At 37.5% G+C, this 17880-nt stretch overlaps 1 protein-coding gene across 1 annotated transcript in view; it reads right to left on the reverse strand.

The window, feature by feature from the left end:
* Positions 1 to 17880, reverse strand: part of SerT (Serotonin transporter) — a 159830-nt gene that overhangs the window by 91103 nt on the left and 50847 nt on the right. The gene's annotated exons all lie outside the window — the stretch shown is intronic.

The following is a 17880-nucleotide window of genomic DNA, read 5'->3' on the forward strand; positions in this document are numbered from 1 at the left end:
AAGAACAATGATTTAGGAGAAGTATCACAGTCGCCTCAAAATCCTATATGTCAAACAAATATAATTATTTATAAGTTTTTTGTCCTACATCAGCTAAGAGCTATCATCATCAGAGAATTGTGTTCTCTTTATGGTAAGATATATTGAAATTACTTGCCATACAACAAGTATATTCAGTGGTCTATGGGAAGGTTTAGAATTAGGAAAAGTGTAACAACACAAGACATAGATGAAAGATAATTAAACAAATGAATTTACCTTCTGTCCAGATGTGCGAGTAGCTCTGAGATTGATGAAGACAAATAGATGGCCTGTTAACACTTGCGCTGAAAATGATGAGGAATGATTGGTGATGAAAAAGCTGTAACTGCATCTAAATCCGGATGACCGAGAGGAATGGTGTATCGGTAGAGGGCGATAAGTAGCGACTAGGATGTATCAAGAAGTATACGAGGTGGGATGTATATAATGTCTGCTTGTATGATATTAAGAGAGCGGATGTTTGTATTCAAATCTTGTAATGTATTTCGAGCGTAAAATTCGATGCGAAATAGAACATGTGGAAAAGATATAATGTTATAAAGTTCTTGAGTAGGTGATTGAGAAGATACATTGAGAAGATACATGAGAAGATTAGAAGGACTTTCATGTCACATTCAAAAACGAGAGCGCCAGGTAAATTGAATATCGAAAATAATGTCCAGATTCTGTAAGTTACTTGTGTTGGTTGAATGTGCTCGTTATATACTTGAATGTTGAGGAGCGCAGCGTTTTGATTTATACGTTATCTGCCTTTTGGCGAAAGAAACAGTATTGGTTGTGTTTTATCTGCATTTACAGGGTGTGATTGAAAAGTACCGGAACTTTTCCCGCCGCGCGGCTCCCTGGCGTTCGAAAAATGTGAGGGGTGGGGGAAAATGTGCGCGGTACCTTCCTCTTTCAAGCGGAACTTGGCTCAGTGCGCTGCGAGCAGCGGTTGAGAAAGCATCGCTGTCCGCGCGAACGTCTATTTGGTCGTCGGTCACGTTTTTTGAGCGCCGAAAATGGAGTCAAAGATTGACCAACGCTACGCCATCAAGTTTTGTGTCAAACTAAAAAAGACGTTCACCGAGACCTAGGACCTGCTCAAGGAAGCTTTTGGGGAAGATGTGATGTCCCGTACTCGGATCTTTGAGTGGCACAAGGCCTTCAGGGAAGGCCGGGAGGACACCGATGACGAACCACGCTCTGGGAGGCTGTCGACGTCGAAAACCGAAGAAAACGTCGACCGAGTTCGCGAATACCTGAACCTGGACTGTCGGACAACCCTCCAGGAGATCAGCGAAGAACTTAATTTGACATACTATGCAGTGCAAAAAAATTGTGACTGAAGAATTGAATATGCGGAAGGTGTGCGCCAAACTGGTCCCCAAGGTGTTGACCGAGGAGCAAAAAGAACTGCGAATGAAAATGAGTCGTGAAGTGCTGGAAGCCGACGAAGAGTTATTAGACAGTGTGATCAGTGGTGATGAAACATGGTGCTACGAGTACGACCCCTCGGTGAACTTGATGGCGTAGCGTTGGTCAATCTTTTACTCCATTTTCGGCGCTCAAAAAACGTGACCGACGACCAAAACGACGTTCGCGCGGACAGCGATGCTTTCTCAACCGCTGCTCGCAGCGCACTGGGCCAAGTTCCGCTTGAAAGAGGAAGATGCCGCGCACATTTCCCCCCGCCCCTCACATTTTTCAAACGCTAGGGAGCCGCGCGGCGGGAAAAGTTCCGGTACTTTTCAATCACACCCTGTAGTTACAAACTTCATTTGATACACCAGGTGAGATAGGCATTTATTTAATTATATGTGCGATGAATAGTTCGGCCTAAGGTAAGGAATGCAGTATTCGGAAAGAATGTTGGAATATCTGCTATACATGTATATTGTGGATAAAGGAAAGGCGACAAGGGAATCCTTGAGATACTCCGGATAAAATTAATGTCGGATACAAAAGAATGTCATTAAGTGTGCTACATAAGCAAGACGATTATGGGGAAAATTATATACAAGTCTGATGTATGGAACTAAAAGTTTCGGAAGGAATTTGTGTGTGAGAGCTGCATGCCATATCTTACTGAATACCTCTTCCAGGCCAAAAAGTACTAGACAAGATTGAAAATGGTGTATTAAATAGATTGGTAATTGTATTAGATACATCAAATATTTGATCTCTGTATGGTATTAAAATGGTCGCGTGTAACGTGGGTTCCTGTCACCACGGCATGGCGCGTCCTCAGGTTGCGGATCGAGGAGAAGGCCTCTAGATATAGAGGTTAGCTGCGAATATACTGAATAAGCAGTCGCGGACAGACAACTAGGAGTGGTCCTCCAGCTTGGGGGTTTGGGTAAGGCTAACACCCTCATCCTGTAAAAAAAGGTACTTGTTCAGAAACATTCACAAAAGCCTCGGACAAGGACTGATAACTTGACACGACATCAGCAAAAGAAAATGGACATGAGATTTGGAACATGGAATATTAGAAGTCTTTATAGGGCAGGCGCGTTAAAATCTGTAACGAGTGAGTTAGAGAAATACAGGATGGACTTAGTAGGAGTTCAGGAAGTTAGGTGGGAAGGAAATGGATCTGAGAATTCCGGAAATTTTACGTTCTTTTACGGGGAAGGAAATAAAAATCACCAGTTAGGAACAGGGTTTTTCGTTCACAAACGAATATTACCAGCAATTAAACGGGTTGAATTTGTTACTGACAGACTTTCTTTTATTACTCTTAAGGGACGGTGGTGTGATATTATTGTTTTAAATGTACATGCTCCAACTGAAGATAAGGGTGACGATATAAAAGATAGTTTTTACGAAGAAGTGGAACGGATATTTGACCAACTCGCGCGATACCATATGAAGATTCTATTAGGGGATTTCAATGCGAAGGTAGGACGAGAGGATATTTTCAAACCGATTATAGGGAACGAAAGTTTGCATAAGGAAAGTAATGACAACGGTGTTAGACTCGTGAACTTTGCAACATCCAAAAACCTAATCGTGAAGAGTACAAAATTCCCACATCGCGACGTTCATAAATATACTTGGACATCACCAGACGGAAAAACACATAATCAAATTGATCACGTTTTAGTAGATAGAAGAAGACAATCTAGCATAATTGACGTCCGGTCGTTTAGAGGGGCTGATTGTGACACTGATCACTACCTGGTAGCAGCGATAATACGGGAGAGATTATCGTTGAATAAAGGTAATACTCAATGTCCGAAAACGGAGAGATTTAATTTAAAGAAATTAGAAGAGACCCAGGTAAGAGAGGAATACCAGATTGAAGTTTCGAATAGATTCTCGGTTTTAGAAGACTCGGAGTGCACTAGTGTTGAGAATACTTGGATTGAAATTAGAGATAGCATTAAAAGTTCAGCAATAGGAAAATTGGGACACGCGGAAATACGTAGGAACAAACCATGGTTCGACCAAGAATGCATTAAACTAGCAGAGAAGAGAAAACAGGCAAAATTACGGTGGCTACAAACTCCGAATGAAATAACTACACAAAATTTCGCAGATATCAGGCGGGAAACTTCCAAAACTTTTAGAACAAAGAAACGGGATTTTTTGAAAGCTAAAATTAAGGAACTTGAAGATAATAGTAAAAATAAAAATATTCGGGACATGTATAAGGGGATCAGCGAATTTAAGAAAGGCTATCACCCTCGTGCTTATATATTAAAGAAATCTGACGGGACAGTTCTCACTGATACGGATAGCCTCTTAAATAGATGGAAAGATTTCTTTGACGATTTGCTGAACACGCAGCCAAAAACTAATGTGCGTGGAGAAAAGGAGATACACACCGCAGAACCGTATATTCCAGAACCCAATCGAATAGAAGTGGAAGCCGCTATAAAGAAATTAAAGAAACACAAATCTCCGGGTGTAGATGAAATTCCGGCTGAGTTAATTTTAGCTGGAGGCGAAAAATTGTGGAACAAGATACACAAACTCATTCTCCTTATCTGGAACAAGGAAGAATTGCCACAAGAGTGGAAAGAGTCAATCATTGTTCCAATTCACAAGAAAGGCGACAAAACTGACTGTAATAATTATCGAGGCATTTCTCTTCTGTCAACATCCTATAAAATCCTTTCAAATATTCTGTTAGCAAGATTGACTCCATACGCAGATGAAATTATTGGAGGTTATCAGTGCGGATTTAGACGAAATCGATCAACTATCGACCAAATATTTACCATTCGCCAAATACTCGAAAAGAAGTGGGAATACAATACCCCGGTACATCAACTATTTATTGATTTTAGAAAGGCTTACGACTCGGTTAGGAGAGAAACATTATACAACGTTCTTACAGAGCTTGGAATACCGAGAAAGCTAATTAGATTAATTAAGATATGTTTAAGTGAATCCCAAAGTAAAGTCCGGGTAGGAAAATTTTTGTCCACGAGCTTCCACGTCGAAAATGGCCTGAAACAAGGAGATGCGTTGTCGCCATTATTATTTAACTTTGTGCTGGAATACGCCATAAGGAAAATCAAAGATAGCAACCAGGGCCTAGAGTTGAACGGCATTCACCAGGTTATGGCATATGCTGATGATGTAAATTTAATAGGGGATGATAGGAGAACAGTAGAAATAAATGCAGAGATATTATTAAACGCTTGCAGGGACATGGGTTTAGAAGTAAATGCAGAGAAAACTAAATACATGGAAGGGCGTCGGGACCGTAATACGACAAATTGTGTAGGTGTTAAAATATTAAATAATACTTTTGATAAAGTGGATACTTTCAAATATTTAGGATCAATATTAACAGACGAAAATCATATTCACGAAGAAATTAAATGTCGACTAAAAGCAGGGAATTCGTGTTACTATTCGGTTCAAAATCTCTTGTCGTCGCGAATTCTGTCGAGGAATTTAAAGCTTAAAATATATAAAACGATAATCATGCCTGTTGTTCTGTATGGTTGCGAAACATGGTCGCTTACTCTGAGGGAAGAACATAGACTGAAAGTATTTGAGAACAGGATTCTGAGAAGAATATTCGGACCCAAGAGGAACGAGAATGGGGAATGGCGGAAGCTTCATAACGAGGAACTACATAGTTTATACGGTTTACCCAACATTGTTAGGGTCGTCAAGTCTAGGAGGCTTAGGTGGGCAGGTCATGTAGCTAGAATGGAAGAAAGTAGAAACGCTTTCAAAGTCTTGACTGGAAGACAACTCGGAAAACGACCATTAGGAAGACCTAGGCGCAGATGGGAGGATAATATTAAGATGGATCTCGCAGAGATAGGAATACAAAGTAGAAACTGGATCCAATTAGCTAAGGATAGAAGTCAGTGGAGAGCTTTTGTGAACGCGGCACTGAACCTCCGGGTTTCATAGGCCATAGAGTTAGTTAGTTAGTTAGTTAGTTATGGTATTAAAATGGAGACGGAAACCAGCCTGGTGAAAAGGTATTACATTTCATTGTGGTAGATAAGAATAGAGGCTTTGGATAAGAATTCTTTCAAAACATTTTGCTGTACAAAGAAGTAAATTAAATAGCCCTGTAAGAAGAGACAACATTTGATGATTTGTGTAGTTTGAGGAACATAAACATTATTGACGTTCTCCATTCACAGAGAATGAAGTCTATACGAAGTATGGATGTATAGATGATGGAAAGAAGATGGAGAGCTTGTTTAATATGTCTACATGTAATCACATCGAAACCAAGTGTTGAAATTTTCTTGCTTGTGATGTCGGGTACTGCAACTGGCTGAGTTTCACGTGAGATTGTATGGACCGCGTGAGGGCGCTGAGTGAATGCAGATGGAAGCCGAATGAAGATTCCCTGTAGGTATGTTGCAAATGCGACGGCTTTAACGATGTCACTATTTAATGGAGAATCATGATCTAGTAATGGATAAGTACACTGAAAAAAAATTGTAATTAAATTGCCAAACATCAATGTAAAATCATTTACCCCTTATTTTGTAAGTTGATATACATTTCCTTAGATTAAATTACAAAATTTGCTGGGTTATTTTGCAAATTTACAGTAAATTTATAAGAAAGTATGATATTTATATTGATAAAAATGTAATTTTACACCATTTCATATTAGTAGTTTTACTTTATAGGTGTAAATTGATTTACATAGAGGAGTGGAAAACAGATTGCCACCGGTTTTTGTAATTTACCTATGAATTTTTTTCCAGTGTAGTAAGATTAGCTATTCCGGTAAGCTCGTGCAACTACTTCTAATATTGTGTTAGACGGAGTGTGTCAGCTAACGATTTACATGACTTTATCCGTGTTCTGTAATTGAATTGCTGTAAAACAATTGGACACTATGTGTTGTAATTGCCGATGGTGTCGAAAAGCTTCTTCGTTTCTGGATGTTTTACTGTATATTCTTTGTAAAGTTCGTTGAATGAGAGATAAGTACTTCGAAGGTAATGGAGGACGGTGTGAAAAAGTAGCCTCGGTAATAGGAATATATTTATCATTTGTGGTATGCTTAAGGAGATATAAGGTAAATTATCATTAACTCTTATATTTTACATTATGTTTAACTATAAGTAAACTATTGGTAAAGGTAATACGTATATCAGTTGATAAATCGTATCGAGCTGAACAAAACAACATGCCTGAAGGTAAACTGCCATGGGGTAATTTTCGAGAAAATCGAAAAAAAGAAACTTATGGGGCGTTGAGCCTTTAATGGACAAGCATTGATAACATTATCATTAAAATATTTAGTTTGCTTTTATGGTTGAACCATGTCTTCCTGATCATAATTTCGTAATTTTTAAAGTATTTTTGAACTTTGGTTACCAAATACAGGGTGTTTATTTTAAAGCAACATTGCCATAAAATAGGTTTTATGTGTAGCTACTGAGCAGCATTGCCCCATTATGGTAAAATATCATAAGAATACTCTCAGTAATTGCCAACGGTTTCGTTGAAATATTTTCCTACAGAGCAAGAAACCACAAATAAAAAAATAAAAAAAGGGACTTTCGCGGAACGTAGGAGATTCTAAAATACTAAAGTTGACTGTCCCCTGTTGACGAAGATTAGAAGTATCTAAAGAAACGACACAAATCATGTACATGAATATTGTATGAAAACAACAATGCCAATTAAATGATCACTGAAGTTATAATTCGTGCGGATAAGGCAATAGAATGCGATGTTGCTTGAGAGCAACACTGCCCAATAAAGGGTTAAAAAGTAGGTTGTTCGTTGGACAGTTTTTATTTTGCTGGAATAAATTGTTATTCATTTTATGTACTGTATACACACCTTGGTACAGTGTTAGCTAGCATATTGTATCTATTATAGTTTGTCTTCTCGCAACCATAACACACATAGTATTTATTATAATTTGTATTCTCGCACATATTGCTTTATGCACATACTACTTGGACACTTATTATAATGGAATAAAAATCTTTCAGTTCGACGTCTCGCGATTACGTCATTTAGTCTAACGAAGACAATGATTAAAGCAAGTGAATGATGGTGGAGAAATTAGTAGAATGATAAAGTGGGAGGAAACGGGAAAATAAAATGAGATCTTTGTGTTTTACGTCCCACGGTTATGCCGATTAGGCTAAAGGAGACGGTAATCATGAGAAATGAATGAAATGGTGGAATGAAGAAAGTGGGAGCAAACGGGAGAACCCCGAGAAAACCCCCCCACACACGGTGTTTGTCCACCATAAAGTTCAGTTGGGCGGGAGCTGGGATTGAACCCGGGACCTCATGCACCAGAGATGAACGCTCTACCACTGAGCCACCGCGCCCCAATATGGAAGGAAACGGGAGTATTCCCGAGAAAGTCCACGGACACCGATATTGTCCACCACATACTTAGTTGGCCAGGACCCTACACACTAGAAGTAATTGTTCTACCATTGTGGCACTGTACCCCACCTTATTATAATATGATGTTTACACAAAAAAACAAGCATGTCCGGAAATATGAGCTTAGATACTTGACCTTCCTCTTTAAAAAAAAACTCTGTGTATGTTTTTGTATAAATGTGTTCTCAACTTATACAGGAAAAAATTAAACGCAAGATATGATGGTCAAGTACTGTCACGTCTAACAGGCTCAATATGCCCTATAGATGGATGCATAATTATGATTTTGCTTGTTTTCCCGACACACTTTGAAAAACCTTGAAACACATTGCTTCAATATGGACGTTGAAACTTGTTATGATCCTCTGTTGATTAATGGAGGAATCTAACGAGGCGTGAGAGACGGTCTTCACTTTTAGTTTTTAACTAGACCATGACTCAACAATCAGCCATCTAGACGAAAATACGCTTTGGGTAAAGAATGTCTACGGTCATTTTAACTCGTACACAATGTCGTTAAAACACACACAAATGGCAATGGACTGCTGGATACAGTGCTCGTAGGTTTCCTTTTTTAAAAAAATCCATCGACTGACAAAAAGTTTTCCCTTTTCTTATCAAATTTTAACTAATTTGTTGAGTGTCCAATTCCTGTGACAGAAGTTATGTGATAAGATTAATTTGGCTATGTTAAAGGAATGCCAACCACATTCGTTTTGTTCATTTGCTTTTTTCTTCTATTTTTATACTTTTCCTTCAGTTTTTTTTTTACAAATCAATAGCTGCAAATTATGTTTGTTTTATCGAAAAAATCTCTTTTACCCTTTTTTTGCTAATATACCTACAAAATTTTCCTATAGAGTAGGTAAATCTCTCTCGAACTACGAACACTGGCGATGGCGTACGCTTAACTGAGTGTTCTCACGTTAGCAGATGGGCGTCTAACACTTTCTGGACCGGAGTTTGCTATTTCTCGATTCACTACGTCTCACTATGTTAAAAAGAATACGGTGGCCCCGTATAGTGTGCATATTAATAGGCCGTATCATATAGAATTTTACAACCAATATTTGAAATATCAGGCCAGCCTTTTCTCTCCTGCACGAAAAAGGAATTTTTTTCTAACTATTTAACTGTTCTTTGTCCACGCATATAATATTTAAAAAAATAAATAAAACAAAGATAAAAATCTGTAATATACCTTTGACACATCAGCTCATGATAATGTAGGTATAACTCATGGTAAAACTACTAATGGTACTGTAACTTGCCTGCCCCGTGCAGACGCCTATGTATATATACATTGTCTGTGTTCATTATGTCAGTTTTTTTTGTTTTTTCCTGCTTTTCGTTTTGTTTAATTTTTAACATTTTTTTAAAAAAATGTATAAATTCACTTTTTTTCAATTCTTAATATATTCATGTATTTTGTTTGTTGCCTCTCAATAAAGAAGATTTAAACAAATGTAGCGTAGTGGCTAATGCTCTCGCCTTCGGTGCGAGCGGTTCCGGGCTCGATTCCCGGTGGGGACACTCGGTCGAAAAAGTGTAACACACTTTTTCAGGCCAGTCACCCTGAATGAGGTTTTCCTCATTCACACCAAGCAAATGTCGGGGTGGTACCTAACTTATAGGTCCCAGGCCGCTTGCTTCCTTCCCCAATCCTTTCTTCCTTCCATTTCTCCGGATAGTGTGCTCGCCGAGGGATGTCATCTCTCAAATCGTGATGGGCTAAATGGCCTTAGATGCCGAAAGCCCAGAAATCAAGATTCCCCTTAAAAAAATGCGTGGATATTATATTAATAAAGTGTTATAAATAAAAATATATAAGTTTGTTTCTATGTATCCAAAGTATTTAATGTTCACTTTTATGATCACTAAAATTAAACTATCTGAATCTATATTTGCAGGGATAGGCCTCTTTTCCAACATACACTTTCTAAAAGAAATGTTCAGCCAAGTAATAACTTTTCCCAAAGAGGGAACTACAGTATGTTTTGCATATTTTTTTCCAGTGCTCGGTCAATGATTTGCTTTATCGTTTATTTCCTTGTCGGAAGCTGTAGTGAAAGCATCTCCTGTGATTTTCGGTGCTATTTTTATATTTTAAAAATTATATTAATTTACATTTTTATTCAAATATGAGTATTAATTAATTAATTAATTTTTTCTTTAAAATCCGATGTATTTACTACTAAAATAATTTAAAAAAATCGAATTAGTGAACCTCAAGAACGAATTAGTGTAATTTCTATTATTTTAAAGGCGAAAAATTGTCTTGGAATTCGAATGATTTGAAATTTAAACGGAGTTCTGGACCGGCTTAAATTCTAATTTCAATTGGCACTTCTTGAGGTCTGTAGATTTTCATTGAAACTTTTTTGAAACAAGATAAATAAACATATGATTTCTTTGTAAATTAGAAAATAAGAACTAGTATGTGCAATGAATATGATGAAGATGCGAAGTTGTTATCTTGTGGCCGGTTTTCCTACCTCTACGGAACGAAAGGGACACATATAAAAAAAAAAAAAAATCTCTTCTTTCTGATTGTCTCTCTATGTTAGAAGCACTGCTATCTGTGAGCGCCCGCTTCTTGTCATCCACAGCTGTCATCAAAGGGATAAAGAAATGCGTGATTCAATATCTCTGGGAAATATAAACATCTCGTAATGCGTACAGGCTCTGCTGCCGCATACAGAAGAAATGAACTCAAAGTGTTTCTAAGTAACGGAAGGACAGAAGAAAATTTTGCCATTTTAACGTTGAGAACTTAGGTAATAACAACACGTATAACTACAGAAAGTAATGCATTTATTATAAAAACGGCAGGAAATCTTTTTCTTGTTGATGTCATTTGGTTTGATTTTAGCGTCCCTTTCAAGAGCGAGGCTATATCACACGTGGACCTACAGCTTAACGTGGATTCCGAACCACATGAACTCACGCCGGAAATCGAACCCGGGTCTCCCACGGCAAAGACACCTAATCTAACAGTTGTTTTTTTTTCTTTTACAAAAGAAGACTAACCGATCATTCCTCAGTTACCTAAGCACCCGGGGTTTTCCTCATACAGGTTTTTTTTTCTTTAAACCCTTACCAAAGTAGACAACGACACAAACACAAACATATCCAGAACAGTTCCAAAGGATCTCCCACCCGGAATCGAACCCGGGACTACATACACCAAAGGTATAAGCGCTAACCACTAGACCAGCGAGGATGCTTAGCTTAGCTAACAGGGGGCTCAGTTTTTTCTTTTGAAATTCGGGAAACTCAATAACTGTTGGGGTAAGAACATTTCATTACTTGCTTGGAAGGTAAGGATGGAATCGAGATGAGACGAGAGACTGCATACAGTCTCGATCTCGTTCCGATCAACAAACAGCAGTCTCGGTCTCGTCTCGAGTCGAAAATCGTCGTGTCACTTCGATATTTTCTTGATCAATAGATGCTTATCTTGATCCCGGTCTCGGTCGTAAGGATCAAGCCTCGCTAGTATTGAAAAAAAAATTACGTGAGATTAAAAATGTATAAATAGTGTGGACCGAGAGTTACCAAATTTTGTCACGAGTACCTTGCTCCAGGCCCCAGATCAAGACGAAGCGTTCTTTTCAAATTTCGAACCACAGGGCGTTTTGTAGAAAATGACGTTTTGTAGAAAATATTAGTGTCAAATTCATAATTTTCGCGGCCGCTGAGATCAATGGTGAAACTCCGATCGCATTAACTTCCAAATTCACCCCATTCGGCTGCGGGCCTGGGGTCACTGGTGAAGGGGGAATACCGAGACATGTAAAAATAATCCAATATTTGTATCAAATTCATAGTTTTCGAGGTCAATGAGATCAATGGTGACACTTCCATTAGCGATGACTTGCACATTCAGCTACCATTATATGCGGGCCGGGAGTCACCTGCTTGGGAAGGGGGTTACCGAGATATGTAAAATAATCCAAATTGACCGATATTAGTGTCAAACCCAAAGTTGTGGCGGTCGCTGAGATGAATGGTGACACTCTCACAGGCGTTGATTTCTAAATACAGCCCCCATGTGAAGAATGGGTATTTTAAGCAAGTTAAGCAATAAATCTTGTCTCGTATAGTCTTGGTATTCAAAAGGGGGTAGTATAATGTAATCAATCAACTCTGACATATTATAGCTTAAGTTCTGCCAGTTCAATCAGTGTTATTCAATAGCACATGCCAAATAACGCAGTAGATAGCATCAAAACTGTGTTTAATCGAATTTTAATCCTATTTTTACGGATTTTCATTTAATACGTATCTTTCTTGACTGCTCTGATCACCATAGAAATTAGGAATGGCCAGAGCCGGTTCCTGATGGAACCGGTTTTCGGCTCTGAACGGTTCTAGAAGATCTGGTTCCGGAACCGTTATTTTTCTGTTCCAGGTCTGGAACCAGTTCCCAGAATCCGGTTCTGGAACCGGGTTTTCGGATCCAGGTCTGGAACCAGTTCCTAAGATCCGATTCTGGAATCGGGTCTTCGGATCCAGGTGTGGAACCGGTTCCTAAGATCCGATTCTGGAACCGGGTTTTCGGATCCAGGTCTGGAACCGGTTTTTTAAAATTGGATCTCCAAGAACCGAAACCGGTTCCGCCGGAAACGAAACTTAGTGGCCATCCCTAATAGAAATCACGTTCATTATCTTAACAAGTAATGGTGCTACAATAATAAACCATTACTACAAAATGTCTTATTTCAAAAATAAAATACTTTATTACAGTTTGTTTTCCGATAATTCGTAATACATGTTTTCTCTCAGGTCTCATATAGATCACCTTAACTCTTCATAATTTTAGCACTATAACACTCAACTTTGCTGTGCATGGGCCGGGCTTGGGCGGGCCGACTCTTCAGGTCGGGCCGGGCTGGGGCCGATGGGGACGCGGCAGAAGTCCTAAATGGCAGAAGTCCTAAAATGCAGAAGTCCTAAACGGCATTAGACCTAAAATGCACAAGTCCTAAAAATTATTTCGCGGCACAAGTCCTAAATGGCAGAAGTCCTAAAGTGCAGAAGTCCTAAAGCGCAGAAGTCCTAAAATGCAGAAGTCCTAAAGTGCAGAAGTCCTAAAACGCAGAAGTCCTAAAAGGCAGAAGTCCTAAAAATTATACCGAGGCAGAAGTCCTAAAATGCAGAAGTCCTAAAGTGCAGAAGTCCTAAAAAATCTCTTGTGGCGCTACCATCGCGTCCGTAAGAAGAATACTGTCAATCTGTTAGTCAAGTTTTAGATATACTGTTTCATATTACAGAGCCTTAGTTCTTACAAGTTATTTGTATAAATACATATTCTATCGTTCTGAAATAATAAATAAATAAATAAATAAATAAATGAAGCCTATTGTCCTTTCTTACTCTTTCCATGATATATTTCTATGTTGACAAAATTTTAACTTTCTACCAAATGTGATTCCCAGATCTTTCATAATGTCTGTTTTTCTCTATTTCCACACCATTGACTTCATATTAGTAACATAATATTGTGTTTTAGTTATGTACGTCATAAATTTTGCTTTCCTTGTGTTGTTTTGAAGTAAATTATTTTTACACATATATTTCTTGTACAGAAGTCTTTCTGTAGCAAATAATTATCATATTTGTAATTAACTACTCCTGGGATACGGCTGTTTCGGTGTAGGATGTTTTGGTGCAGGGCGTTTCGGTGTACGGATTGCTCGGTGTAAGGACGTTTAGGTGTGAGGCTGGTTCGGTGTAAAAGTTCTAATGTTTACACCGAAACGTCCACTCTTCAAAATGAAAATTATTCGTTAGGGAGAAATAAATTCACGAAGTAGAATATATAAATTAATAAATAAAATAAAAATTAAATGTTTCTGTAATTGGCAAGGGTTACTTATTTATAGTGAGTCCCCTCGCTTCACTCTATGTCAGAACTTCTTATATCCTCAAATGTTATAATTATTAATTGATTGGGAAAACGTTTTACGGTAATGATATATAGTAAAAAAGTGTGTGGTGCATAAACATTATTACGGCAATAACTGTGCACAAATCGCAAAATGCTGCACAATCTTTGAAAGAAAATTTTCAAACACAGATGGTTTTTCTTCCAATAACCGTTTTTATATCATGCATACCCAATAAGATTAGCAAATCTAGGAAAAGAAAACTGATTATGAATCAGTGATGAGATCTTAATTATATTATTACGGAGATGTAAATTCATGTTATAGTTGTAGAGAAGGACAGTGTCAGAAAAATGTCTCAAGAAAATTTTTAACGGCCTAAAGAACACAACAAGAGGCTGAATCCTACCAGTTGTTCCTGCAGAAATTGTTTCTATTATGAGTTACTCTTTCGTTCTTAAAATAGGTCAAAGTTGAATTGTGACCACTCCACGAAACTAATAACAAAATGGACTTTGCATTAGACGCTTGAAGAAAAATCTCTTGGAACCATGATCTCACAAGACTTGATGTTAATTTTTCCGGATTTGATGCTTTTACAAGGATATCTTCAAATTTAAAGAGGTTGTGTTGGACTATAAGACCAAATGTTCCATTGTTTTCTTACAAAACAATTAAAAGTGGTGATAACAAAACACTATTTGCAGAAATTGAAGGCTGTATGATGTAGCTACAAGTCATAGAATTTACTGACTGTACCACCCTTTCTACTGTTTGTGTCCCTGTAAACACTAGAGTACGTCCCGTCTGCATTTAAAAATTAAACCTATTGATCAGAGTTATAAATATTTAATTTTCCAATATGTGTTGCATCACATTCGCGACAAGTGCATTGGCATTGGCTTCTAGCTTTTTGGCTATAGATTTAATCAAACGTCCTGTTAAAATAAGTACAAAAAGGGGTTTCAAATCAGTCTGCACCTTCTCTCAGTAGCCCCTGCCAATTATAATTGTTCTTGGCTAAATGCAGAACATTTCAAACCAGAAGACTTTGTAATTGTAATCATCATATTGGATCCGCCAATTTGAATTTTGTAATTTCAACGTCAGGTTCTGAATCACCTGTCCTAAAACCTCCTTGACAGTAAGCTGGTCGTATCATTTAATCTTCTATTTTAATGATTGCTTTCTGCTTATGCTTGGAGGCCATCTCTAACGTTCAAAGAGTGGTTTCTACCCTTAAACCCGCACCATTGCCAAAAATAAAATTTAAAAAAAGGGACGATTATTTTTTGATATTCTACAAGTATGCAAAGTTTCATTCAAATCAGTAAATTACACTTCCATAAGTCTCCTTGTTAGTGCTGTTCAAATGGAAAAAATAAGTTAATTGGCGGGTATGAAGTCAGAACAAAGAAAAAATACGCCGGTGTTACGAAGAGACTGAACAACGTTTGTGAAAATTACAAATCTGACGATGTGATTACAGTCTTAAAAGGAATTGTGTACAATTTTAGATTCTTAGTTGAGTGATTCTATGTAATTATATTTTTTTCAACAAAATTCCTTTGAGTTGAGATGAGTTGATTCTGAGTTTAACATCCCGTTCAGGAGTGAGGCTATAAGAGACGTCCACATACTGATTAACGTGGAATCCGAACCACATGAGCTCTCACCGGAAATCGAACCCGGGTTTCCCACGCCAAAAATTCCTTTGAGGTATTATTCAGTTTGTATATATTATTACTGTGTCTCAGGAACTTTGTACAATATATTTATTTCAATTTAGAAATAATGCTGAATATTTTGCAGTAAATTTGATTATTATTCTATAAAACTCGCCTATGGACATCTCTGAATAGAAATTATTGTTGCGAATGGATTGGTGTTGTATTATCATCCTGTCTCAATAACAATGAGACTCAATAACAATGTTAATCAGTTTACACTATTCCAGAGTGGCTACACTATGACACTTCATGCCTGTTCATTACAAGCATATGATTAATGCAATCAAATATTAGGCTATACACCGAAACGTCCTTTACAGCAAGTGTCCTTACACCAAACCGTCCTTACACCGTAGCATCCGTACACCGAAACATCCGTACACCGAAACGTCCTACACCGAAACATCCTACAGCGAAACATCCTACACCGAAACGTCCTACACCGAAATATCCTAAACTCTTACTCGTTATCATTATTAATAATAATTTTAGTGTTACTAACATAGTTGTTACCGTTGGAATTAAATACGTTCATATTGGTATTGTGGCAACTACTTAGTACTGAAATGCTTTATCGAATATTTAAGTCTGTAGTTTGTAGCAGGGTGGCCATAGAAGTTAATGGCTTATAGCCCATAGTGCGTCACTGAAATTTTAGAGGATCTTTGAAAAGCAACTTAATTGAAATTAATGAGAAATATATATTTAAAATACATTTATTTAATACAAGAACATTACGTTTAATCAATTCCGCAACCATGGTTGAGGAAGGGATGTCTTAAAGTACGAACCATTGAAATAGTGCAGAAGCAATAGCTGAGTTTTTTTAAAAACATATATATAAATGAAAGTATACTAGAATGTAACTAACTAAACTGGAAATGAAAGAATGTAACTCTCTCTCTCTCTCTCTCTCTCTCTCTCTCTCTCTCTCTCTCTCTCTCTCTCTCTCTCTATATATATATATATATATATATATATATATATATATATGTATATATATATATATATATATATATATATATAAAATGAAAGTAACTATATTTGTAACTTAACAACACTTAAACCACCAGACTGATCTCGACAAAAACTTTCAACATAGATGAGGTTCGGGCCTGAGATGGTTTTATCATTTCACTTTGAAGGTGCAACTTGGAGGAAGGAAGTGCGGATATATATTAAAAATTATCGATCTTAGTGTCGAACCCATAGTTTTCGGGGTTGCTGAGATGAACACTGACATCTCCGATGAAGCTTAAATTCTAATTCAGCACTGCAACTTGGAGGAAGGAGAGGAAGATGTATAAAATGATCGAAAATGACCGCTATAAGTGTCGAATCCATAGTTTTTGGGGTCGCTGAGGTGAACAGTTACACTTTCGATGCCGTTTAAATTCAAATTTACTCCCGCAAATTGAGGGAGGTATATAAAAATGATGCAAAATAATTGATATTAGTGTGAATCCATAGTTTTCGAGGTCGCTGAGGTGAACAGTGACACTTTCGATGCTGTTTAAAAAATTTTAATTTGTCCCCGCAAATTGAGGGAGGGGGTGGTATATTAAAATGTTGGAAAATAATCGATATTAGTGTGAATCCATAGTTTTCAGGGCCACTGAGATAAATAGTAACATTTCTGATGCAGTTTAAATCCAAATTCAACGCCGAAACTTTAGGGAGGGGGAAGGGGGTGATATATAAAAAAATGATCAAAAATGACTGATATTAGTGTTGAATCTATAGTTTTTGGGATTGCTGAGATGAGCAGTGACACTTCTAATGCCGTTTAAACCCAAATTAAGCGCAGTGACCTGGGGACAGAGGAGAGGGGTATATATATGAAATAGTATATATATATATATATATATATATATATATATATATATATATATATATGTGTGTGTGTGTGTGTGTGTGTGTGTGTGTGTGTGTGTGACCGATATTATAGTCGAATACATCGTTTTTGGGGTTGCTTTGATGAACAGTAACACTTCCGATGCCGTTTACATCCAAATTCATCTCCGCAACTTGGAGGCGGATATATATATGATCCAAAATGATCTATACTAGTGTTGAATTCATGGTTTTTGGGGTCCTGAGATGAACAGTGACACTTCCGATGACATTTAAATCCAAATTCAGCACCGCAACTTGTGGCGGGAGAAGATGTGGGTATATAAAAATGGTCGAAAATTGTCGATATCAGTGTCGAATCCATACTTTTCTGGGTGGCTGAGATGAACAGTGACACTTCTGATGCCGTTTAAATCCAAATTCAGCCCCCATTATTACTCCTAAAGGGAGAGGATGACATGTAATAGTAAGTGAAAATGACTGATACTAGTGTCAAACTCATAGTTTTGGGTCCCTAAGTTCACTGG

The sequence above is a fragment of the Thermobia domestica genome, chromosome 9 (assembly GCF_964235325.1).
Source record: "Thermobia domestica chromosome 9, izTheDome1.hap1.1, whole genome shotgun sequence".
In the NCBI taxonomy this organism is placed as follows: Eukaryota; Metazoa; Arthropoda; class Insecta; order Zygentoma; family Lepismatidae; genus Thermobia; species Thermobia domestica.